General features: G+C 49.6%; 1 protein-coding gene across 2 annotated transcripts in view; it reads right to left on the reverse strand.

The window, feature by feature from the left end:
* Positions 1 to 20,428, reverse strand: part of GSN (gelsolin) — a 105,144-nt gene extending 84,716 nt beyond the window's left edge. The window contains exon 1 of one of the 2 annotated variants that reach the window (XM_068249051.1): positions 20,327 to 20,428. The gene's annotated coding sequence lies outside the window, so the exon portion shown is untranslated. The remainder of the gene's footprint in view (positions 1 to 20,326) is intronic. The other variant, XM_068249049.1, reaches the window with a different exon arrangement.
* Between the last annotated feature and the right edge of the window lie 6,085 nt (positions 20,429 to 26,513).

Consider the following 26,513-nt stretch of genomic DNA (forward strand, 5'->3'; position numbering starts at 1 on the left):
CTTTAAAGTAAACCAGAGGTGAGGGATAGATGGAGACTGGCATTTAATTTTAAATATTGCGGTCTTGCTGATCCTCTGCCTCTAATACTTTTAGCCATGGCCCCTGAACAAGCATGCAACAGATCAGATGTTTGACTAAAGTGCAACTGGACTAGCTGCATGCATGTTTCAGGTGTGTGATTCAGACTACTGCAGCTAAAGAGATCAGCAGGACTGCCAGGCAACTGGTATGGTTTAAAAGGAAATATGGCAGCCTCCATATTCCCCTTAACTCTAATTTTAGAGTGGAGATCCACTTAAAAAGAAACCAAAGTCCAGCAGCAGTTCCTGTAAGGTCCTGTTCACAGTGCTCAGCTGCGTTGCAGAATAACTCTCAGAAGGCTCTGGTAGCCAAAAAGCACAGTGTATGAGCCCTCAGCCTACTTTCCCACCAGGACGTTGCGTTTTAGGGGAAGTTATGGTCGCATAACGTGCCCCTAACGCAAGGCCTGGTGGTGTTGGATGTGGACATCAGAGCGAGCCGCGTTGTGCAGCTCACTCTGGCATCCGTGTACTTTGTGACGCATGTAGCATCACGTGGTCCCGCCAGCCAATCGCAGCACAAAGCGGCTGCTCCAGGAAGTAAACACTGCACGTCACAAAGTGCAGTGATTAATTAGCCGCCATGTGCCCGGCCGCTCTCCCCTCCTCCCCAACATTACTGAGCATGTGCAAGCAGTCTAACGCGGCTTAGCCACGTATAACAGTACTTTCTCTTGACGTCTAGTGTTACAATGTAACGCAACGTGGGCACTGAACAGCCCATTGATTTTTCATTACTCTGCGGTGGGGTGTGTTACAGGCTGCTCTAACATGCGCCTGTAACGTCCCACTGTGAAAGCAGCCTAAAACGCTTCACCGGGAAATCACCTGAAAATGGTGCAGGCTACGAGTTTACTTTTTGGGGCGATTTGCGCAAATCGCCCAAGAACGGACCCATAGGGTTTTATTACACTAGGGGCCCAAGTGCTTTTCTGAACTCTTTTTGGCCTCCAGAACTTTTTAAAAACTCTCCCATTGACCTACATTAAAATCGTGATAGTGTTAAAAATCACGCAATTTTAAAGTCAGTCAATGGGAGCTTTTTTATTTTTTTTTTTACTTCTTAATGACAGCAGCCCCAGGAAGCCTAACAGCAATTGGCGTCAAGTCTAAGGCCACATACAGACATCAGACCATGGTCTTTGGAAAATGAAAGATCACAGACCAATCTTACCACCCTTCCTGTAGTATAAGAGCCATACTCTACACAGTCTTTTCTATGGAGCTGAACTCCCCATCAGACAGAAATCTTTGCAAGATGCTGCACACACAGATGCTGTACAGACACAAAAGATCAGTATCTGCAAAAGATCTGTTCCTGCCAAAAATCCATTCCTGCAAATTGCAATGATAGTCTATGAGATCTGCAGATCATCATACACACATGATTTAACTGACATTCATCTGCAGATCAGATCCACCAGGATGGATTTTCAGATCTGCAGATCTGCAGATGAATGTCAGTTAAATCATGTGTGTAGGATGATCTGCAGATCTCATAGACTATCATTGCAATTTGCAGGAATGGATTTTTGGCAGGAACAGATCTTTTGCAGATACTGATCTTTTGTGTCTGTACAGCATCTGTGTGTGCAGCATCTTGCAAAGATTTTTTTCTGATGGGGAGTTCAGCTCCATAGAAAAGACTGTGTAGAGTATGGCTCTCATACTACATGGAAGGGGGTAAGATTTCTGTCTGATGGGGAGTGCAGCTCCATAGAATAGACTGTAGGTGTGGCTCTCATACTACATGGAAGGGGGGTAAGATTTCTGTCTGATGGGGAGTGCAGCTCCATAGAATAGACTGTAGGTATGGCTCTCATACTACATGGAAGGGGGTAAGATTTCTGTCTGATGGGGAGTGCAGCTCCATAGAATAGACTGTGCAGAGTATGGCTCTCATACTACATGGAAGGGGGTAAGATTGGTCTGTGATCTTTCATTTTCAAAAGACTATGGTCTGATGTCTGTAAGTGGCCTAAAGGTGGATACACACGTCAGATAAAAAAAAAGTCTTTGGAAAATGAAAGATCACAGACCAAATTTTACCCCCTTCCATGTAGTATGAGAGCCATACTCTACACAGTCTATTCTATGGAGCTGCACTCCCCATCAGATAAAAAGCTTTGCAAGATGCTGCACACCTGCAAAAGATCCGTTCCTGCAAAAGATCCGTTCCTGCAAAATGCATTCATAGTCTGAGATCTGCAGATCTCATACACACCTTGTTTAACGGACAATTATCTGTAGATCAGATCCACCAGGTTGGATCTTCAGATCGGCAGATAATTGTCTGATCTGCAGATGAATGTCCATTAAACAAGGTGTGTATGGGATCTGCAGATCTCAGACTATGAATGCATTTTGCAGGAATGGATCTTTTGCAGCAACAGATCTTTTGCAGATACTGATCTGTTGAATGTGTACAGCATCTTTGTGTGCAGCATCTTGCAAAGATTTCTGTCTGATGGGGAGTTCAGCTCCATAGAATAGACTGTGTAGAGTATGGCTCTCATACTACATGGAAGGGGGTAAGATCTCTGTCTGATGGGGAGTGCAGCTCCATAGAATAGACTGTGTAGGGCTCCCATACTACATGGAAGGGGGTAAGATTTCTGTCTGATGGGGAGTTCAGCTCCATAGAATACACTGTGTAGGTGTGGCTCTCATACTACATGGAAGGGGGTAAGATTTCTGTCTGATGGGGGAGTGCAGCTCCATAGAATAGACTGTGTAGGTGTGGCTCTCATACTACATGGAAGGGGGTAAGATTTCTGTCTGATGGGGAGTGCAGCTCCATAGAATAGACTGTGTAGGTATGGCTCTCATACTACATGGAGGGGGTAAAATTGGTCTGTGATCTTTCATTTTCCAAAGACTTTTATCTGACGTGTGTACGCACCTCTAGCGTGAGGTTTTGCAGGAGATCCTGCACACATCTCCACTTCATCATCAGACTCCCGCCGGCGATCGCCGCTAGGAGACTGTTAGATGCTGTCTATTTACACTGTGCAGCACTGCGATCTAAGGCTCAATCTAAGGGATCAATGTATTAAAAATTTTAAAAAATTAAATCAAACCAACATCCCAGCAGTTGTATGGCCCTGCAGCGAGGTGTCCTAATTGGTAAAAAATAACCTAGTCACTAGGTGGTGGGGGTGTGAAGGCTCATACACACATCAGACTATAGTCTTTGGAAAATGAAAGATCACAGACCAATCTTACCACCCTTCATGTAGTATGAGAGCCACACCTACAGTCTTTTCTATGGAGCTGAACTCCCCATCAGATAGAAATCATTGCAAGATTCTGCACACACAGATGCTGTACAGACACAAAAGATCAGTATCTGTAAAAGATCTGTTCCTGACAAAGATCTGTTACTGCAAATTGCATTCATAGTCTGAGCTCTGCAGATCCTCATACACACCTTGTTTGACATTCATCTGCAGATCAGACAATCATCTGCAGATCTGAAGATCCATCCTGGTGGATCTGATCTGCAGATGAAAGTCTGTTAAACAAGGTGTGTATGAGGATCTGCAGATATCACAGACTATGAATGCATTTTGCAGGAACAGATCTTTTGAATGTCTACAGCATCTTTGTGTACAGCATCTTTGTGTACAGCATCTTTGTGTACAGCATCTTGCAAAGATTTCTGTCTGATGGAGAGATCAGCTCCATAGAATAGACTGTGTAGAGTATGGCTCTCATACTACATGGAAGGGGTAAAATTGGTCTGTGATCTTTCATTTTCCAAAGACTATGGTCTGATATGTGTATGAGCATTAAGTCTATGGTCCTCAAGTGGTTAAGTTCTTAGAAAACTCTGGAGACCAAAAAGCACTTATCGTGTGTCTGAGCCCTTACCTTTACAGGGAGGCTGCTGGATTTTAATGTGGAGATTGACTTGGAATGAATGGAAAATCCAGCAGGGGGACTAGGAGAATCTGGTAATTTTTTTGCCAGTGTGCAGAGGCGGGAATTGTAGAATGCAGGGACCTCAATACCTTGAGAAATAAAATAATCAATTAAGTGGTTAATATTTCCAGCATCCACAAAAAAAAAAAAAAAAAAAAAAAAAAATTAATATCAGCTGTGGGTGGAACGACCCACTCAGGGTAAAGGTAAACAATGATTCACACCCAATATTGGTCTTGGTTTGGTCAGAACCGGTTTTACCTGTCCAGCCGTCGGGATTTCCAGATTAGGAGTAGGATTTGTGGGGGACTCTGCTAATGAGAAGTGACACCCAGAGGCATGGTGACGACAGGTGACATGTAAGGTGTGGTGGGTGGGGACAGAGACAGCAATGCAAACAGGCAGAAAGTGGAGACTTCATGCTGAGCCAATCCACATGCAGTGCCCACAATCACCAGCCTATCAGAGCAAGGGAGACATGCAGCGACACAATGCAATCAGTCTACCACTCTATTAGTTCTTCAACAAGAATGACAGGAGATGAGAATGTATAGACCACAGACCCACCCACATACAGGTACACATAGGCATACAACAGACAGACATACAATGCAGGTTTTAACAGACATTACAACGTGCATCGTGTCAAAGTGGACCTGAACTCTTGCACAGGACAGAAGGAAAAAGAATTGCACCCTGTATGTATTTAAGAGTTTATTTAATTACCCCTCAGCTGCAAGCAACCACAAGTATAATTTGCTCTCAGCTGTGTCAGTTCTGGAAGCTCAGCAGAGCAGCCAATTTGTAAACAAAGGATGTTAACCCTATGTCTGCTTCCATGTAAGCTGGAAGGAGACCCTGTTACAGCTGATAAAAATCCTGAAACAAATCTGCAAAGAAAGTAATTTCTATAAAGGTTCATATGCTGTTTCTCATCTTAGAGCAGAGAGGAAGTTCTGAGTCAGCTTTAAAAACCTATCCATTCAACTATCCTCATTGCCATAGGATATGAATCATGTGAGCTGCAACCTTTTGCCTGGCAGAAGCCAATTTTTCATGCTAATACAAGGATATGTATAAGAGATATTGAAGTCAAAAAGGTTTATATGCAAAAATAGACTTTATTGAAGTAAAAAGTCATGCAAAATATTCATAAGAAGTATTCTTCAAGAAGCATATTCCGTAGCCGAGGATGGTGAACATACAGCAGTGATTAAAGGATTTACAAGGCGAAAATCAGCAAAAAGTTACCCATTGTGCATTAACATCTTTGGGGGGGGGGGACGCCATCTGCGCCCCCCGGTCCATTCCGCTGCGTCTCTTATACAGCAATAGCTCCTGTGGGGTCCCGACCCGATTCCTTGGGTTGCCTTCAACTGCCCCTAACATGGCCGCCGGGTCCTGCCACACCTGTGCTGTGCTCATAGTTGCAAGAACGGCTGCGCACCTCTGAGTCCGCCTCCATCTCTGACCTCGTTCCCAGCGGTCTCATGGACGTAAAGCTCGCGAGACCACGGTCAAAGATGGAGGCGGACTTAGAGCTGCGCAGCCATGCTTACAACTATGAGAACAGCGCAGGCACGGCAGGACCTGGCAGCCATGTTGATAGGGGCAGTTGAAGGCAACCCGAGGAATCTGGTCGGGACCCCACAGGAGCCATGGGTGTATAAAAGACGTGGCGGAATGGACCGGGGCGCAGATGGCATTCCCAAAGATGTTAATGCACAATAGGTATTTAACTTAAAAGGATTTACGAGGTGAAAATCGGTAAACATCAAGATTAGTGCAATTGTGAGTATTGAGGCGAAGGTTTTGGGATAGACCCTTCATCAGGCCTCTACATATAAAGTCAAATCTGGAGGATTACTGCATCTGGACAACATGAAGCCAGGTAAGACCACTAGTCCTATTTTCACACACAGACCACACGTAGCAAGGGCTGGAGGAGAGAGGACCACTGTGTGAAAACAGGACTAGTGGTCTTACCTGGATTCATGTTGTCCAGATGCAGTAATCATCCAGATTTGACTTTATATGTAGAGGCCTGATGAAGGGTCTATCCCGAAACATTCACCCCAATACTTACAATTGCACTAATCTTGATGTTAATCACTGTTGTATGTTCACCATCCACGGCTACGGAACAGGCTTCCTGAAGGATACCTTTTATGAATATTTTGCACGACTTAACTTCAATAAAGACTTTGTATTTTTGCATATAAACCTTTGAGTTTCTTCAATATCTTTTATATATACCCTTGTATTGGTATTAAGTTCATGTGGGTGTTGTGGCCCACCCAAGGATATTGTCCCTCATATCTCCCTCTATGCAGAATATAGAAGCCAATTTTTCCAACAACTCCAGGCCTGGCAAAGTCACATAGGCCAAAGTCGGGGAGAAGGTGGGTTTGGGTTTGTTGTACATGCAGTAACGCATGGAAGAAGGGGCTACCCATTGAATGAGGGGGCTGCTATATATAGATGCTATACAGGGAAGAAGGGGCTTCTGTACATGTAACACATGTTAGAGACCCCCTATAGTCTTAATTCCAGCCTGCGCACTCAACTGAAACAGCCCTCGCCAAAGTGGTCAACGACCTTACCCTTGCCAGGGCCAAATGCAATTTTTCCATCCTGCTCCTCGACCTTTCCTCTGCATTTGATACTGTAGACCAGTGTTTCTCAACTTTTTCGGCCCAAGTACCCCCTACCGCAATTCAGTTCCAGCCAAGTACCCCCCCCACGTGTAACATACATACATACATACATACATACATACATACATACATACATGCACACTTATACCGCATATATACCGCACGTATAGGTGCCCCCAGTATAGATAGATAGCCAGGTATAGGTGCCCGCCCCCAGTATAGGTGCCCCCAGTATAGCCAGGCATGGGTTGGTGCCCACAGTATATATAGGTATAGGTGTCCTCATAGCTAGGCATGGGTGCCCCCAGTATAGCCAGGCATGGGTGCCCCCAGTACAGCCAGGATTGGGTGTCGCCCAGTATAGCCAGGCATGGGTGCCCCACAGTATAGCAAGGCATGGGTGCCCCACAGTATAGCAAGGCATGGGTGCCCTTAGTACAGCCTGGCATGGGTGCCTACAGTTTAGTTAGGCATGTGTGCCCAAAGTATAGCCAGGAGGGGATGCAGCGCAAAACGGGGGAGCATGCCCACACATAGCGGCAGGGAGGGGGGTCCACTCCCCCCCTCCCTCACCTTGGACTCCCCCGTCAGTGCTTCCCCCTCCGACACGTATTAATAGCAGCGGCGGCGGCATGGTAAAAGGAACGCACACTTCTGCGTTCCATGCCGGAGGTCCGATCTTCTCTGAGCCTGACACTACTTCCTGATAAACAGGAAGTAGCGTCATCGCTGAGAGAGAAGGACCTCTCTGGCGTGGAACGCGGAAGTAAGTCCGCATTCCTTTTACCATGCCGCCGCTGCTATTAATGCGTGTCGGAGGGGGAAGCGCTGACGGGGGAGTCCAAGGTGAGGGTGGGGGGGGGGAGTGGACCCCCCTCCCCGCCGCTATGTGTGGGCATGCTCCCCCGTTTTGCGCTGCATCCCCTCCTGGCTGCATACCCCCAGCTATGGTCTCGCGTACCCCCTGGGGTACGCGAACCGCGTGTTGAGAAACACTGCTGTAGACCACCCCTGGGAATCACTAAAGTCCATGAGCATCCATGACCCTGCCTTGGCCTGGATCTCCTGCAACCTATCCAATCACTCCTTCATGTATTCCTTCCATGACTCCTCCTCAACCCCTGCCCCCCTCTCAGTCAGGGTCCCCCAGGGCTCCGTTTTGGGCCCCCTTCTGTTCTCCATATATACTTCCTCAATTGGCAAAACTCATCCCCTCCCTGGGCTTCAAACACCTTTCTGTGGACAACACATAAAGGTGTTTTATCTCCATATTCCTGACATATCATCCACCACCATGAACAAGGTCTCCTCATGTCTCAACAATTTCCTCCTGGATGTCAGCTAGGTTCCTGAAGCTTAACCTAGACAAAAACTGAGCTCCTGATCTTCCCACTCCATGCTGCTGCACCCCCTATCCCGTAAGACTTCCACCTCACAAATTGACAACCACCATTTGCCCTACCTCCCAGGCCACTGTCTGGGCATCACGCTGGACTGACCACTTCACCCCTCACATCACCAAAGCCTGCAATTTCCACCTCCGTAATATCTCCAAGATCCACCCCTTCCTGACACCAGACACACCCAAGCTCATCCATGCACTCATAATTTCCTGCCTTGATTAATGCAACTCCCTCCTGTCTGGCCGCCCCTTGAAACACATTGCCCCCCTTCAATCAGTTATGAACGCAACTACAAGACATCCATTCTTCGCACTGCTCCGCATCCACATCTCCCCTCTGTAAACCTCTGCACTGGCTCCCTATCTAATTAAGGATAAGTTTCAAGATTCTATGCCTGGCTTACAAGTCTTTGCACTAAACCTGTCCTACCTATTCCCGCGGCAAGGGGGCAGCAGAGCACTTTTTAAAAAAAAAAAATGTAAATCATGTAGCAAGCCCAGGGCTCGCTACATGATAGCCGCTGAGCAGCGGCATCCCCCACCCACTCCGATCGCCTCCGGTGATCAGAGTAAGCAGGAAATCCCGTACAGAACGGGGATTTCCTGCTGGGCTTCCCCGACGGGGCAGGATGACGTCAGACGTCGGGACATCAGAGGGAATCCCGATCCACTGATTGGCCAGGCTGCGCAGGGGTCTGAGCTGAGCTCGGGATAACCGGCAAGGAGGTTAAACTACTTTCGCCTCACCGCCCCATGCATTTCCCACTCCCATTCGTGCCTGCAGGATTTCTCAAGAGCTGCCCCCACTCTAGAACTCCCTTCCACCACCCATCAGACTTGCTCCCTCAAACATTCAAGCAAGCCCTCAAAACCCACCTCTTTAAAAATTGCCTACCCACCCTTTACACACAGTAACACCCCTACCTAACTTTTCCACCCCCCCCCCTCCCCACCTCTTAGATTGTAAGCCTCTCCTCTCTACCCTAGTGTAGTCTACATGATCATGTGCTCCTTTTCCATGAATATCTGTACTTGTTATTACTGGGCCAACCTAACCAGCCCATAATCACATGATCATGTACCTTATACAACTTTGTTCTATGTTGTATAACCTGGTTACGCCTGTCATTCTTTTACCACTGTATCCATTTCTTGTCCAGCACCGCGTAATAGGTTGGCGCTTTATAACTAGGTTGGTCAATGAGATTGTATTCTGCAAATTTCATACGTAGATTGATGTAGCTTGAAAAAGAACCAATCACTCCAACCTCAAGACTGGACTGGTCCATAATAAAGCAGAATTGCATAATCCTGCATCAGCTCAAACATCTCATTTACCATTTCTTTTGTGTACTAAAAATTACAAAAAAAAAAGTCAATAATGTGTCTTAATTCCCTGACTCACAGTCTACTTTACCGCATGCTGTACACCGCTTAAGGATTCGACAAAATGCACTGACTGCAAGACGGCATACATCTGGGGACACTTCACTGCACTCCGCAACTGGGGACGGTCCAAAACATGCCAGTTCTGGGCTGATGCAAATTCTATGATAGTTTTATGCAAATTTAGTTTGAAAATGGACCAGTGAGATGCAGCAGACCATTCCCAAGCTGCCTAAATGTCATCAGTGTGGTTTGGTAAGGACTGCTGACAACTGGGTTTTTTTTTTGGTGTAGGGTTGCTTTAATTTCTGTTTCCCATCTCTAGAATAAGTGGATTAGACACCTGTCAGGCATTTGTCTATCAGAGCCAGGAAATTTCCCCTTCATTCCCAGCGGCAATCCTGTCGCCAGCTGTCAAGTTCCATATAAGGTGCGCCATGTACTCATCAGTCCTGAACACTCCAAAAGACTAAAGAAAACTGTGGCACCTGCCAGGGGTGTAACCATTTATGGTGCCCCCATGTACAAAAAAAGTTGCAGGGGGCCCCGGTCCATAGCTTCCCCCCCCCCCCCCAAGGGACCAGGCAGGACTCTGGTAAACATACCCACCTCCCCCTCCCACCAGGCATATTTAACTGCTTCCAGTGCATCACACCAACAGCACTGCTACCCTTCACCAAGCACCTGACCACATGACTGGCATTGGTCATGTGATGGAGAGCAAGTGAATGACAGCAGAGAGTGTGCTGTGATGCACGGAGGAGGCCTGCAGCACTGGAACAGGAAGAGTGTAAGATTACCTGCTTCCAGTACTGCGGGTCTCCTCCCTGCATCACAGCAGCTGCAATTCACTGACTCCCCATCACATGACTCATGCAAGTCATGTGATCGGGAGCTCAGAGATCTTCACAGCGCTGGAAGCAAGTAAATAACACTCCCTGTGCTACTCTGCATGCAGATGGAGGAGGGAGCCCCCTAGAGACTGAAAAAAAATTCCTTTGGGGGTACTCTCCTCGGGAGGGAAAAGCTTCAGGGTCCCAATGAGTCTTGCCCCTCTGTAGCTGCAGGCAATCCAGCACCCCGAAACGTCCCGCAATCCACGCTCGACAAGCATGACAAGGCTTGATATATTTACCCTCCCTGGTTCCAGTGGGGGGCGCTGTTGCGGCTCTCAGCACGGAGATAGGCGGAAATAGCCGATCTCCATCGGGTCCGCTCTACTGCGCAGGTACAGGAGACGCAGATCAGTTATTTCCGTCTATCTCCGAGCGGAGAGCCGATACTGCGCCGGAGCCGGGAAGGTAAATATTTATATCCCCGCTGTTCGGAGGGGCACAGCGAGACCGCCGTGGGACACAGGAGGACGGGGGAAGCCTCGATCGGATCCGGAGGCTTCCACCACCCGAGGTGAGTACCCCCCAGGTGAACCTTTTTTTAGTTACAGGTTCTCTTTAAAGCTCCTGGGCGCAGGGCCGGCCCGCCCATGAGGCGGGGTGAGGCGGGTTCCTCAGGCGGCAGGAAGTGGAGGGGCGGCACCAGATGAAGTGGCTGTGACTGAGCGGGGGGAGCCAGAGCCGCGGTGAGGGCAGCTCGACCTCTCCCTCCCTCTCCCCGGGCCGCCCTCCATGCTCCCCCCTCGGACTTTAGGCAGCAGAGTTAGCGCGCAGGGAAGCGCTGCTGTACACAGCCTGTTACTCACCTCCCTGGATCCGATCGCCGCTCCCGCCCTGCTTGTCTCCTCTCTGCAGTGTAGCCGCTGATACATTACACACGCTGCTTCCTGTTTACACAGGAAGCAGCCGCGTGTGTATCAGCCGGCTAGGCAGAGAGGAGACCAGCAGGGCGGGAGCGGCGATCGGATCCAGGGAGGTAAGTAACAGGCTGTGTACAGCAGCACTTCCCTGCGCGCTAACTCTGCTGCCTAAAGTCGGAGGGGGGAGCATGGAGGGCGGCCCGGGGAGAGGGAGGGAGAGGGAGGGAGAGGGAGGGCTGCCCTCCCCGCGGCTCCGGCTCCCCCCTCCATTATGAGGGGGCACCTACCTGGGCAAGCTACCTTTCTATCCTATACTGGGGGGCACCTACCTAATCTAACCTGTTTTGGGGGCAGCTACCTATCTATCCTATACTGGGGGGCACCTACCTAATCTAACCTGTTTTGGGGGCAGCTACCTATCTATCCTATACTGAGGGGCACCTACCTAATCTAACCTGTACTGGGGGGCAGCTACCTAATCTAAACTATACTGGGGGGCAGCTACCTATCTAAACTATACTGGGGGGCAGCTACCTATCTATCCTATACTGGGGCCAGCTACCTATCTAACCTACACTGGGGGGCAGCTACCTGTCTAACCTATACTGGGGGGCAGCTACCTGTCTAACCTATACTGGGGGGCAGCTACCTGTCTAACCTATACTGGGGGGCAGCTACCTGTCTAACCTATACTGGGGGGCAGCTACCTGTCTAACCTATACTGGGGGGCAGCTACCTGTCTAACCTATACTGGGGGGCAGCTACCTGTCTAACCTATACTGGGGGGCAGCTACCTGTCTAACCTATACTGGGGGGCAGCTACCTGTCTAACCTATACTGGGGGGCAGCTACCTGTCTAACCTATACTGGGGGGCAGCTACCTGTCTAACCTATACTGGGGGGCAGCTACCTGTCTAACCTATACTGGGGGGCAGCTACCTGTCTAACCTATACTGGGGGGCAGCTACCTGTCTAACCTATACTGGGGGGCAGCTACCTGTCTAACCTATACTGGGGGGCAGCTACCTGTCTAACCTATACTGGGGGGCAGCTACCTGTCTAACCTATACTGGGGGGCAGCTACCTGTCTAACCTATACTGGGGGGCAGCTACCTGTCTAACCTATACTGGGGGGCAGCTACCTGTCTAACCTATACTGGGGGGCAGCTACCTGTCTAACCTATACTGGGGGGCAGCTACCTGTCTAACCTATACTGGGGGGCAGCTACCTGTCTAACCTATACTGGGGCAGCTACCTGTCTAACCTATACTGGGGGCAGCTACCTGTCTAACCTATACTGGGGGCAGCTACCTGTCTAACCTATACTGGGGGCAGCTACCTGTCTAACCTATACTGGGGGCAGCTACCTGTCTAACCTATACTGGGGGCAGCTACCTGTCTAACCTATACTGGGGGCAGCTACCTGTCTAACCTATACTGGGGGCAGCTACCTGTCTAACCTATACTGGGGGCAGCTACCTGTCTAACCTATACTGGGGGCAGCTACCTGTCTAACCTATACTGGGGGCAGCTACCTGTCTATCCTATACTGGGGGGCACCTACCTAATCTAACCTGTACTGGGGGCAGCTACCTATCTATCCTATACTGGGGGGCACCTACCTAATCTAACCTGTACTGGGGGGCACCTACCTATCTATCCTATACTGGGGGTACCTACCTAATCTAACCTATGCTGGGGGGCAGCTACCTGTCTAACCTATGCTGGGGGGCAGCTACCTGTCTAACCTATGCTGGGGGCAGCTACCTAATCTAACCTGTACTGGGGGCACCTACCTAATCTAACCTATACTGAAGGGCAGCGACCTAATCTAACCTATACTGGGGGGAAGCTACCTATCTAACCTATACTGGGGGCACTTATCTAACCTGTATTGGGGGCACCTACCTACCTAGCTAGCCTATACAGGTGGCAACTATACTGGCTACCTATACTGGGGGCACCTACCTAACTAACCTATACTGGGGGTACCTACCTAACTAACCTATGCTGGGGGCAACTATACTGGCTACCTGTATTGGAGGCACCTACCTAGCTAACCTGTACTGGGCGCACCTACTTATCTAACTTATACCGGGGGGGGGGGGGTGCCTGCCTATCTAACATACTGGGGGCAACTATACTGGCTACCTATACTGGAGGCAACTACCTGGCTAACCTATACTGGGGGCAACTTTACTGGCTCACCCATGCCTGGCCACCTATACTCGGGGGGGGGGGGGGACCTATAGTTGGGTCACCTATACCGGGGGGGGGGGCGCAATTTTTACACCCTCGCCCTGGGTGCATTTTAGCCTAGAAACTGCACTGTTGCCGCCGGCCTCCGAGTCCGATGACTCTGAGCTCTGCGGCCTCTCCTGTCTCCTCCAAGGCTGCATGCTGGTGACGCTGCCTAGTGCCTAAGCCTGCTGATTTGATGGCGGCGGCTGCCGCCCGCTCTGCTGCCCTGGCTGCGGCTGATTGTCACGGTCAGTCACTGAGCAGCGAGCGCCGCCGACGTGACGATGATGATAAGGCTGGCTGGCTGCTGCCGGCCGCCGCTCATGTTATGTAGAAATATTGGGGGGGGGCGCCTTTACGATCTTTGCCTCAGGCAGCAGAAAGTCCAGGACCGGCCCTGCCTGGGCCCCCCCTGCAATTGCGAGGCTATCGTTACACCCATGGCACATGTCCGGCTGAAGGAGCGAGCAGCCATGACACACCCTCGGTATAGGCGTCATTGATCTGTAAGGTGTGGCTCAGCTTATCACTATTCCGTGAAACAAGTGGAGACCATTTTTTGTATTTCCCAACTTCCCTGGTTATTCTATCTCTCCAGCTCACAGTCTTCCTAATAAATCAGTCAGTCTGGACTATGAGGCTGTAATGAGGATCTTGTTACAGCAAGCCTGGTTCCCGGACGTGGTCCAGTATGAGGGAGGGGGGGGGGGGGGGGTACTGGCTATGGAGCCTCTTAGAGCCGCGTGACCACTTCATGTGCCGATAACTGACACACTATCTCCCCAGCGCTTACACAGGCAGCTGTCTGCAAGTCCGACACCGCCAGCTGCCTCTACTCAGCCTGGAAGAGAGACCAGGACCCCAGTGCAGCACAGAGTCACTGATCCAACAGCTGAAAAGCCCATCTGCTGGAGAGTCCGGCCCCTACAAATCCCCAACTCAGATCCTTTCAACATCCGACAAATCCCAATCCTGCAAGGCATCTACGGCTCCTAATCCAACTACTCCGACCTACAGAGGACCGGAACCGTGGTGTGAGATTCTGTTTCCTGGGGGGAAACCATTTGTGAGTGTACAGCATTTTTCTGCAGGCTGCCTGTGGCAGGAACTGCCAGTCCCCACCATGGGCGTAACTAGAAATCACTGGGTCCCCCTGCAAAAAAAAAAAAAAAAAAAAAAACTTTGGTTGGGGCACCCTCCCACCAAAAGAACGGCGCTGTACACAAGACCCTGCTGAACACTTTGTATGATTTCCTATCAGTGGCTGAGCAGATGCAGTCATTAGAACAATTGTGCAGAGAGCAGAAAGTTTATTTTTCTGTCCTTGCCCTTAACTGTCAATCTCTCATGACAGGGCCCCCTGCGGCATCTGCCCCCCTCCCCCCGGGGTCTATTGTTACACCCCCTGATCCCTAACTCTCTCCTGGAAAATCCATTGGAAACTCAGGACAAGACCTGATGGGTGGATTTACATCAACACAGAGGACCAAATGTTTAACATAGTGCGAAAACCTTGCCTGGATGTATGTAAAGGACAACTGTAGTGAGAGGTATATGGAGGCAGCCATATTTCCTTTTAAACAATACCAGTTGCCTGGCAGCACTGCTGATCTATTTGGCTGCAGTAGTGTCTGAGTAACACCAGGAACAAGCCAATTTGGTCATATCTGACAATGTCTAACACCTGATTTGCTGCATGCTTGTTGAGGGTCTATGGCTGAGAGGATTAGAGGCAGAGGATCAGCAGGACTGCCAGGCAATTGGTATTGCGTAAAAGGAAATAAATATGGCAGCCTCCATAACCCCCTTGTTACAGTTGTCCTTTAACCTGAGCGTTACACCACTCAGGAAGTTTTGTCACTTTTTGCCCGATTTTAAAATAAAATGTGGCAAATGGCTATAAACCCTCTAGCTAGCACTAGGCTAGCTAGTACAAGTGTTCGGCAACCCCCGATCCCCCCCACTTATACGTTACCCAGCCTGGATACAACGATCAGCGCAGCCTCCCCGGACAGCTCCGGTCTTCACTATGGGGAGGATCGCAGATGACGTCATGCGCAAACCCGATCCGGTACAGCTCCGGTCTCTATGGTGAGGGAGTCTGCGCGATCGCTTGATCCAGGGGGGGCAACGGATAAACGGTGGGGATAGCGGGGGATCCAAGAGTGCCAGAGACTTGCTAGCTAGAGGATTTACATTAGTTTGCCACATTTCATTAAGGGGACTCCTGGGGCCACAGAGCGGTATGCCCGACAGTGTTGGGCATACTGCGAAGGTGGTTAAGAACAAGTTACAACTCACTGTTCTATCAGCATGACTAGTATGGCCTGACCACCTTGGTGGGCACAGCAGGCTCCTCCCACCTTATGCTGGTTACAGGGTGCGTTCCTGCACTCGATGCACCGATCAATTGCCGGCAGCTCGATTTCCGAGCGATTTCGATGATTGTTAGGTCGATTCACATGTAAAGTATGCCAAATCGACCTAACGATTCATTGAAACGCGAATCGGACATGTGGGAAATAAGCGAGTCAACGGGAATCGAGCAGCGCATCGAGTGCGGGAACACACCACGTGTATCCAGCATAACAGCAGACAAAAAAAAAAAAAAAAAAAAAAAAAACAAAGGCCCAGGAAAGTAAAAGTTGCAGTATATTTGGAGCAGTGCAGCAGGAAGTGGGCATAATCCTAGAAGGGTCCTCTGGCCACAGTGTTAGCACAGTCTATCCTCCCTGGGTTTGTAAGTCTGTCTGTGTCTCCCAGGATGTGAGCACTCAGTCTGTAGACACCCAGGATTTGCTTCTTGAACGTTTATATTCTCTCTGCAGGGACTGGTATATGCTCAGCTTCTGTGACTATCTCTTCCAGTCCTCACCAAAGCAGAATAAACCAGGCAAACTAGGCAGGTTCCTGGGGACTAGCAGATGTCAAGGGACCCTCCCTGCCACCTTCTCTGAGCTCTCTCCATGTCAGCTTACCATGAGGACCCCAAATCTACTAACTTGCCTAGGGCCCTATTACATAACAACCCTGTCCTATTTATATCCCCCCAGTCTCTCCAATCATCTCTTCCAGATGTGTCTCCCTCTGTATCCCTGAACTCTCTCCTGACAACCCCCACAACTCCTACTGTACATCATCCCAGTGTATTGCCCAACTTTCTTCCAGCTGTTCTCCCCGCACCTCCAGTTACCCCTCCTCCCTCCAGCTGTTCTCCCCAAATATCCATCTTCTCCCATCTGGCTGTCAGGGACCCCCCCCCCCCCTCCTTGCAGATAATGATTATAGCTGCAGCGTGTCTGGGCAGCCCATCGCTCATTCCCAGTCTCTGCAGCCGCTGGGATGAATCACTTCTCAAAACCACAAGAATCTCAGCTTCTCTTTTTGGGAGTTGTAAAAATAGGAATTTAGGAGCCTCTGGTCTGAATTTTGGAGAGGAGGGGAATGTGGGATTTGGTCCTGGGCCATTCAGCAGGGGGGATCCTTCCATTCTGGGCCGTTTTGTAACTTTTATGAATCAGCAGTGAGAAGCTGTCATGCTGGGAGCTTACCTGGTTACCAGAACAAGACTGTTTAGGAAAGGCTAGTTCCAGGGCACAGCCAAATAGCTGCAGAAAATATTGCAGAAGTGCTTCCTGTTCCAGGGACAAGCCTTGAACCTATTGGATGTGGGGGTCCTGGCAGGGGGCAGAAGGCTCAAGTACCTCACCCAAAAGAACTCCCTTCTGGCTTTCCCTTATGTAGAGTCTACAGATCATCAGACATAGGATTTCTCAGCTACAAGACACAGCATAAGGCGTAACTGCAGTCACAGGAACACAACAGCGCAAAGCCCACTCTGGCTAGGATCAAAACCAACCCCCTATTAGAAGTACTTAACATCTGCTACTGTAATTGGCTCACAAACCTCATCACCCATATCCTGTGCTGGCTAAGGCCTTGTTCATATAAAATTGCAAGCGCTGATCGCTTTTGTAGGTGCTTTTAGAGCAATTTTAGTGCTTTTCTAAGCGCTTTTGTTTGGCAATTTTCTTTTTTACTTCCCGACGACAATCAGGAAGTGAACACGTTTCTAATGAGATGAGTGATAAAACCAATCGGCACAATAGTTGCTAAGGCATTGATATCAGATAGCTGGAAGGGAGGCAAGACTCCAAACTTTGCTGTCTGGATAGATAGAATTGGCTTTTTTTGAGGTAACAGCAGAGGAGGGAGACCATGATGAGGGGGGGGGGGGGGGTGGAGGAGGAGACAGAAACAGCTCAGACAAGCCTGGAAAAGTATGTTTATTAAATTAAAAGATGTGGTCGAAGGTGAAAGGTGCTTACACACGCACTACCAAATGCAACGACTGGTCCACCGGACCCTCCAGCTGGGCTGTCTTCAGCCGACAGTATGCGTGTGTGTACGTGCAGTCGTTGCATTTGGTAGTGCATGTGTACGCACCTTTCAAGAGCGATACACTAAGCATCAACGCGGGAGGGGGGGGGGGGCCGAGCAGTCCATAGACTTCAATAGGAATCATTCCTATTGAAGTGCTCAGTGAGTAACGTCGGCTCCGTCAGAAGACAGAGCCGAAGTTGCTTAAAAACATAATAATTCGGCCTCCAGCAATCGCTGGAAGCTGAATTATTTCATTCCCCTACTATCCATGTCGGCCTGGAGGGGGAATAGTAATTAAATCGGCCCGGACTTGTGCAGAAGCAGGATCAGCTATATACCGGCTGTATCCTGCGCCCAAGTCTACCGGCGCCAATTTCAAATGTACGCAGGGGGGGGGGGGGGGAGCGACTACTCCGCCTTTTCATGGCATTTTGACCACCTGTCCTTCCGGGTGAAGTGATGATCTGTCCCCCTGTCCCATCCTAGTTGAGACAGAATCACTGGCTTGGAGGAAGTGCGCCATAGCGAGGCTTGCAACGCGGCTAATAGGATGCTTGCAAGCCCTTTGAAACGCAGGGCGGTTAGCGGCATTATGGGTCATTAACCCCACCGCATACCACCGCTCAGCTGCGACAATTACAACTCATTTGAAGTGTAAAGTGTAAATTAGTTAATTTGAAGTGTAAATTAATTTTTTTGACCTGGAACTGAATTACAATTTTTTTTTTTTTTTTTTTAAAACTCTTACCAAATCACTTTTTCAAGCGCTTTGTGCGATTTCCCTATACATTGCATTGAAGTGCAAACGCTCAGGAAATGGTGCAGGACCTGCGTCTGCACTCGGAAAGAAAGCTTATCGCTCCATGTGAGAACACTCAGAGCAGCATTACACTGACCCCCAATTCCTGGATAGAACAGGATGGCACCCCTAGCTATACCTCTGGTAGTGTTCATCTCCTCTGAATGTGTTTACAAAATTAAGATGCTAGGAGGGCCAGATTTCTCCAATGGTCATGTAGGCTGCGGCCTAAGGGAGCTGCTGCCCGAGGGCCAGACATGGATGCAGGGATGGCTGCAAATGGAACAGGTAGGCAGCAAATGCAGCATCCTCAAGTTTGCCTCAGGCAGCAAAAAGTCTACAACCAGCCCTGATTAGACATGAGATAGGCAAGTGCAGAATAGAGAGTAAATTTTTAAATGAATTCTGATATTATGCAAAGTTATAGAAAAAGCAGGAAGTTTGTGCAGCTTGAACAAACCAATCCAATCCCCTTGATTGCATACAATCCATCTAATTTCAAACAGCATAGAAAATTAGCATAATTCAGCATCAACTCAGGTTTATATGCATCCCATTGACCATCCATGTGGCTGTCAGAAAGGGAACGTGTAGAAATTGCCTGCAGAGACAAGAGGTGGTGCAGCAGCCACACAGCCAGCTGTCAGGCCTGATTCACACTACAAGAGATTTTTAAGCACTAGGGATTTGAAAAGCTCTTGATAATGCAATGCTATGGGGGATATTTACAAAATCACATCACTCCATCAAGAACATACATGGAACAACATTAGCAAGAGCTTTTAAAGTCACAAAGCACTTAGAAAAGCTCTTGTAGGGGTGAACCATCCCTCACTCAGACATCACACCTAGGGAAAGAGGTTCCATAGCAGCTATATTACTGGGGGAGCAATACACTAACACCTAGAAAAATATGACTAGTCCCCCCAAACACACAGGGCTAATTCACACTACTGCATTTGGCTGATCACCAGCAATCAGCAAAGCCCAATCATGAGATTGTCACCAAATCACAATACAAACACAATCACAGGGCAAGCACAGAGTGGTAACTAGTCCACCCTGTACCTACAACATATCAGGGGAAAGAGGTTCTGCAGCAGATGCAGCACCAGCCATTCAGGCACCCCCCCCCCCCCCAATATAACCTGCCAGTCTGACATCAGCTCCCCCCCCTGTCAATCATTCCTCCACTCCACAGACAGGAAGAGGTTCTGCAGCACAGACACACACCCTGTTTAAGTTCCAATCACTTGGTGGTCCCCACCCCAGATAAATCTAATCTTACCCCCCCAGCTGGTAATTACCCCATAAGAGCCGAGCTTATCGCAATGACGTCACAATGCAGCAGCAGCCATGCCCATATATGGAGCAGAGAAAGTTGTTACGAAGTAGCGAGAAGAAAGTTCGATATTTGCAAATAAGCAAAACAATCACATCCGGAGCTGCGAGAGGAAGGAGGCGGCGGGGGGGGGGGGGGGGGGGGGGGGTTGTCATGCTGCTCTAGGTCCCTCTCCCTCCTCCAGCACAGAGGATGCTGCATACATACATATAGATCTATAGGCATAGAGAGATCAGATCGTGCGATGTGTGCTGGGAGGGCGGGGCACCCGGCGAAGAGGAGGATGGGGCCCCTGTGCACCGCTACCTACAGGCTGCAGGAGTGAGTGGGTGCAGAGGGGAGGGGGGGGAGACCTACCTGATGGGCGATCTGTGCACACACCCGGCAGAGGCTCCCGATCTACGCTGCACACAGGAAGGCAAGAGCCCCGCAGAGCCTCCACCCCAGCAATTTATCCCCTGCCACTCCCTCTAGCGGCCGCCTGCGGTACTGCGGGGCGGAGGATGTGCCCAGAGGATGCCAGAGGGGGGCGGGAGGGGCACCACAGGGGGCTGTGCTGACAAAGGTACTACAAGAGCCTGAATGGGCTCTATTCTCAATGAGTTTCCGCATGCGGTAAAGTACATGCGGGAAGTTTGCACCCAAAATACCGGCAAGTTGGGATTCTCAAAATGTTCCGCATGTTTTTTCCGCATGCGGAAAAAGTGTGATAAAAGTGCGGGATTCATGCGGTAAAATTTCCGCAAAAGTCGGTATTTTCCGCAATAAAAGATCAATTCTCAAAGATGTTCAGGCGCATCATTTCTTCGTTAATTACCGAATTTTTATCACCTACAAGAAGTAGGTGATATATTCCGCATCCCATTGGGCTCTATTCTCAATGAGTTTCCGCATGCGGTAAAGTACATGCGGGAAGTTTGCACCCAAAATACCGGCAAGTTGGGATTCTCAAAATGTTCCGCATGTTTTTTCCGCATGCGGAAAAAGTGTGATAAAAGTGCGGGATTCATGCGGTAAAATTTCCGCAAAAGTCGGTATTTTCCGCAATAAAAGATCAATTCTCAAAGATGTTCAGGCGCATCTTTTCTTCGTTAATTACCGAATTTTTATCACCTACAAGAAGTAGGTGATATATTCCGCATCCCATTGACTTTAATGAAGTGTGGAGGCTTAAGGGCTGTGCTTGGTGGACTTTAACTTTTTTTTTTTAAACACTTTTTCATGCGACCTTTTTACCGCATGATTCCCGCATGAATAATGCCTGTTTCCGCATCTTTTTTCCCGCATGCGGCAAACATGCGGAAAATGTTAGTGAATGCTAAAAAAATGCGGAGTTTACCGCTGGCGGGAATTTACCGGTAAAATTTTGCGGTACTTTTGGCTCTTTGAGAATAGAGCCCATTGACTGTAATGAAGTGTGGAGGCTTAAGGGCTGTGCTTGGTGGACTTTAACTTTTTTTTTTTAAACACTTTTTCATGCGACCTTTTTACCGCATGATTCCCGCATGAATAATGCCTGTTTCCGCATCTTTTTTCACGCATGCGGAAAACATGCGGAAAATATTAGTGAATCTGGAAATTTTGCGGCGTTTTCCGCATGCGCTTAATTTCCGCACAAATAAAAAATACCGCACATGCTTTTGAGAATAGAGCCCAATGTCACTAAACAGTGGCGTAGCAATAGGGGGTGGAGAGGTAGCGACCGCATCGGGGCCCTTGGGCTATAGGGGCCCACCATCAAGCACAGTATTAGCTTTTTATTGGTCCTGTGCTGCTAATAATCACTTCTATAGATGATTTGAATAGTAGTGATCATTAAAGGGAACCTTAACCGGCGGGGGAAAAAAAATTCACTTACCTGGGGGCTTTCCCAAGCCTCCTGCAGCCGTCCTGTGCCCGCGCCGGTCCTACGGTGCCCTCCGGTCTCCCTCCGCCGCTAAGTTTCGTTTTCGGACGACTGCCAGTCGTCCTCGGGCAAAGCCTCATCTTCTTCCGCATTCCCCGTCGTAAAGAGCCGTAAAGCGCGTGTTTCAGCATGCACCAAGTCCGAATTCGCCGCGTTACGGCGATCTGTCACTATGTACACAAGTGTTTTACAGGCCTAGCAACCACTGTCACCAATGAAACGTCAGAGGCCAGTCTCCTCCCCCTTAGCTTACCTCACAGTCACTACCCAGCACTGCAAGGCCAATGGCGAGCGTGGTGGGCGGGGCTTGCGAGCAACATCACGGAAGCCCGTACACGCCGCCATTTGCCCTAGGACATCCGCACGTGAACAAGCGCCACACCGGCGTGAAACGGCTGTTGCGCCGTCCTCTCACCCCCTGGTCACACTCCCGCACCCGTCCATGGCACAGGTCAGAAACGCTTCATTATACATATGAACATAACCTGTATACTGTACATGTGCCTATCCATCTGCTGATGACAATCATTGGGGAAATTAAAGTGAAGGAAGCGGTGCACGGACTGCCTTTTGTGTACTGTGAATGACCTGTTGATTGAACAAGTCTGTTTGCACGCTCCCATACACCAAGAACCAAGTTGTGGAAAGGAACAGGACGGAGTTATATTAAAATATATGGTGCAGCAGACCCTCTAATATCCCCCCACCACTGAGTGCCGGGCAACTAGCATCTTTTGTGTACTGCATAGAATGTAGATTCCCACCTTGAACGACTTTTCCGGACACCACATAGAAAAGAATGACGCTACAACGGACACCACAATCACATGGCCGGGCGTGACGCATTGTACATGCGACCTGCAGTGACCGTAGACGTTATCAGTCCAGCATAGCGTGGGGCCAGCTTCCATTTGTAAAAATGGTCATTGCATTCCCATAGGCAGCCAGCTATGAATTTTTGACTGTAAACTCTGCAAACATTCATCAAAGATGGCGCCGGACTCGGACGCCACGGCCACAGGACTCCGGCCTTTTACACTTTTTTGAGGAGCTCTCTCCCTCCACTCACCTCTGGCTTCATATCTCGTGCTGGGGTAAGAGGCGGAGGACATCGGCGGAGTCAGTCTGGCCCTGCAACAGCCACGGACCGCGGGTGGGAAGGCAGGTGAGAGGATTAGCTGTTCGGGAGCTCACGTGCAGCATGGAGTCTAGCAAGCACGGAGCTCCACTGATCTGCCGCTGCTGCCCCCGGACCAACAGGGACACCTTCCGCGCCGACCCCACGCAGGAATTGAAGGCCCGATGACCATGAAGGCTCCTAGGGGAGAGGCCACCATCCTCCGCACACTCCAGCCACGGAGGACGATGCCATGCAGGCCTCCAGCCGGTCGGTGCGCCCGGCTGCACAAACCGCCTGCGGGCTGACAGCTGATCGGGCTTTTTCTTTTCTCGGGCACTGGTACTTTCGGTGCTGCCCGGCTGCTGCCCCGAGCCAGCCACTCAGCCACCGCCACTCCATGCGGGCAGGAGGCCTGACCACCGCCGCTTCCTGCCGGGCCTCCCACGTGGTAGTGGGTCTTTACCAGCCGCGGCCCCCAGCCTTACCAGGGCCATCTGCCACTGCCGAGGCTCGTGTCGTCCACCACTCAGCCGGGAGTACCAGCGGTCAGCCTCTCCCACCACTCAGCCGGGAGGACCAGCGGTCAGCCTCTCCCACCACTCAGCCGGAAGGACCAGCGGTCAGCCTCTCCCACCACTCAGCCGGGAGGACCAGCGGTCAGCCTCTCCCACCACTCAGCCGGGAGTACCAGCGGTCAGCCTCTCCCACCACTCAGCCGGGAGGACCAGTGGTCAGCCTCTCCCACCACTCAGCCGGGAGGACCAGCGGTCAGCCTCTCCCACCACTCAGCCGGGAGTACCAGCGGTCAGCCTCTCCCACCACTCAGCCGGGAGGACCAGTGGTCAGCCTCTCCCACCACTCAGCCGGGAGGACCAGCGGTCAGCCTCTCCCACCACTCAGCCGGGAGTACCAGCGGTCAGCCTCTCCCACCACTCAGCCGGGAGGACCAGCGGTCAGCCTCTCCCACCACTCAGCCGGGAGTACCAGCGGTCAGCCTCTCCCACCACTCAGCCGGGAGGACCAGTGGTCAGCCTCTCCCACCACTCAGCCGGGAGGACCAGCGGTCAGCCTGCTCCACCACCCACCACTCAGCCGGGAGGTCTAGCGGTCAGCCTGTTCCACCACCCACCACTCAGCCGGGAGGTCTAGCGGTCAGCCTGCTCCACCACCCACCACTCAGCCTGGAGGACTAGCGATCTATACCTGGCGACTTCTCCACGGGGATGGACTCTGTTTGGACTGTTTTGTCGGCGTACATCAAAAAAGGGCGTCGGGGAAAAAAGGGCGCGTGGTGTAAACAATAAGCAGTATTATCGTTTATAAAAATATTGTGTAGAATTTCGTTTACAAATAGTGTTTTAACAATTTCTAAATCATTAAATAATGTGTATGAAATCGGCAATTCTTAAAACGTTAATCTTCCCTGTTTCTAAACTGAAACTTATAATTACGTTTGTTAAAAAACCTGTAATATTTGTTTAAACATTATAATTAAAATATTGTTATGAATAATCTTGATTTATCTTTTATTATTATAATAAAATGTGAAAATATTGTTTATAACAATGATATTAATATAAGTACATTCATAATAACTGTTGATTAGTATTATTAAAATTGTAGTAAAACTATACCTAACCCTACTCTCACACATAACCCTCCCTGTACCTATCCCTAACCCCTAGACCCCCTGGTGGTGCCTAAACCTAAGACCCCCCTGGTGGTGCCTAAACCTAAGACTCCCCTGGTGGTGCCTAAGCCTAAGACCCCCTGGTGGTGCCTAAACCTAAGACCCCCCTGGTGGTGCCTAAACCTAAGACCTCCCTGGTGGTGCCTAAACCTAAGACCCCCCTGGTGGTGCCTAAACCTAAGACCTCCCTGGTGGTGCCTAAAACTAACCACCCCAAAGCCCTCCCTGTACCTATCCCTAACTCCTAGAGCCCCTGGTGGTGCCTAAACCTAAGACCCCCCCAGTGGTGCCTAAACCTAAGACCCCCTATGGATAATAATGTTTTACAAACATTAATAAATAAAAAATGTAAATATAAAAATTTCAATAATTTTTTGGGGTGGATAATAATGTTTTAGAAATGTTTTACAAATAGTGATTGTAAAAAATATATTGCAATTTACGTTAGGTACTGATCGCTTTATTTTGTGAATAATAATGTTTTATAAACAGTAAGGGTTAAAATGTTAAATAATGTTTTAATTAAATAGGATAAATATGTTTAGTATTTTTATAAACGTTATTCGTCACGGGCTCATTTTGTAAAGTTAAATCATCACAAGCACAGTTATAAAACATTAAAAATCTCCGGGCGCCGTTTGTAAAACGTTAATAATCTCCGGCGCCCTTTTTTCCCTGTTCGGCGCCCATTAAACAATATTTATAATGGGAGTGAATGGGGCGCCCTTTTTGTCCACTTGTCTCATGCGCCCAAATCGCCTGCTTCCGTTTTGTCGGACCCTGGGGTGCTTTTTTTCTTATCCTGCAGCCCTGGGGGGGACTCTGCCTCTGTCTCTCTCCTCTTGCACTGGTTCTTTCTCTGTTTTTTCTCTTTTCTCTTTCCTTCTTAAGTGTGAGAAAACGCGGAAGCACCGCCTCATGCGCTTATGGAAAGGCGGCGGATTCCGCGTCCAGCGTGACCACTGATGTATGTGCTCATTCGTCTTTGTGTCTGCCTGAACGCGGAGGAACCGCCGCATGCGCTGGCGATATGGCGGCGGATTCCGCGTGCAGCACAACAGGCATTTCACAGCAGGGTTCTGGTGTGGCTGGGAGCTGTAGTCCACATAGGTTTAGGTGGACGCGCGCGCGCTGAGAGGAAGAGCTTTGTACCAGTCAGTTGGAGATCAGCTGACCAGGCTGGTCAACTGACGCCAGAAACGGTTTCCATTGGTCCGGCACTTGGGGGAGGCGCTGGAGGGCGCTGAACTATATATACTGGTGGCTGGGCATTTGCTGGTTGTCTGCCGTTGCGATCACTACGTGGTAGCACTCAGACCTTGTCTGTATCTGTGTTATTAGACCAGTTTCCAAAGGTGTTGATGGCCAAGGATCTCACACCTTAGTCTAGGAATTCTGTTATCATCTGTATTGTTATCTAGACCAGTTTCCTAGGTGTTGACAGCCAAGGAACTCACACCTTAGTCTAGGAATTCTGTACCATCTGTATCTTTGTTTTATCTAGTCTAGTTCCTGGAGTGTGAGAATCTTGGAGCTCACACTCAAGTCTAGGCATTGTTGATTATTTGTTATGACCTTCTGCTTTCCTGACCATTTTTCTGATCTCTGATTGTGTACCTTTGTCATTCTGATACTCTGTTGCTGAACTCGGCTAGTCTCTGGAATCCGCATCTGCCTCCTGTCTCTGTACCTTGTCTGTCTGTTGCCGACCTGGTCTGTCCGACCTCGAGATCTATCTTCCCTGTCTGGAGATGGTTCACAGACCTGTCAGTGACACTTCACCATTGGTGTCACTCACCTTCTGTCCTTCTCTCTCTCAGCCTTGCTC

This window comes from Hyperolius riggenbachi, chromosome 8, assembly GCF_040937935.1.
Source record: "Hyperolius riggenbachi isolate aHypRig1 chromosome 8, aHypRig1.pri, whole genome shotgun sequence".
Taxonomy (NCBI): domain Eukaryota; kingdom Metazoa; phylum Chordata; class Amphibia; order Anura; family Hyperoliidae; genus Hyperolius; species Hyperolius riggenbachi.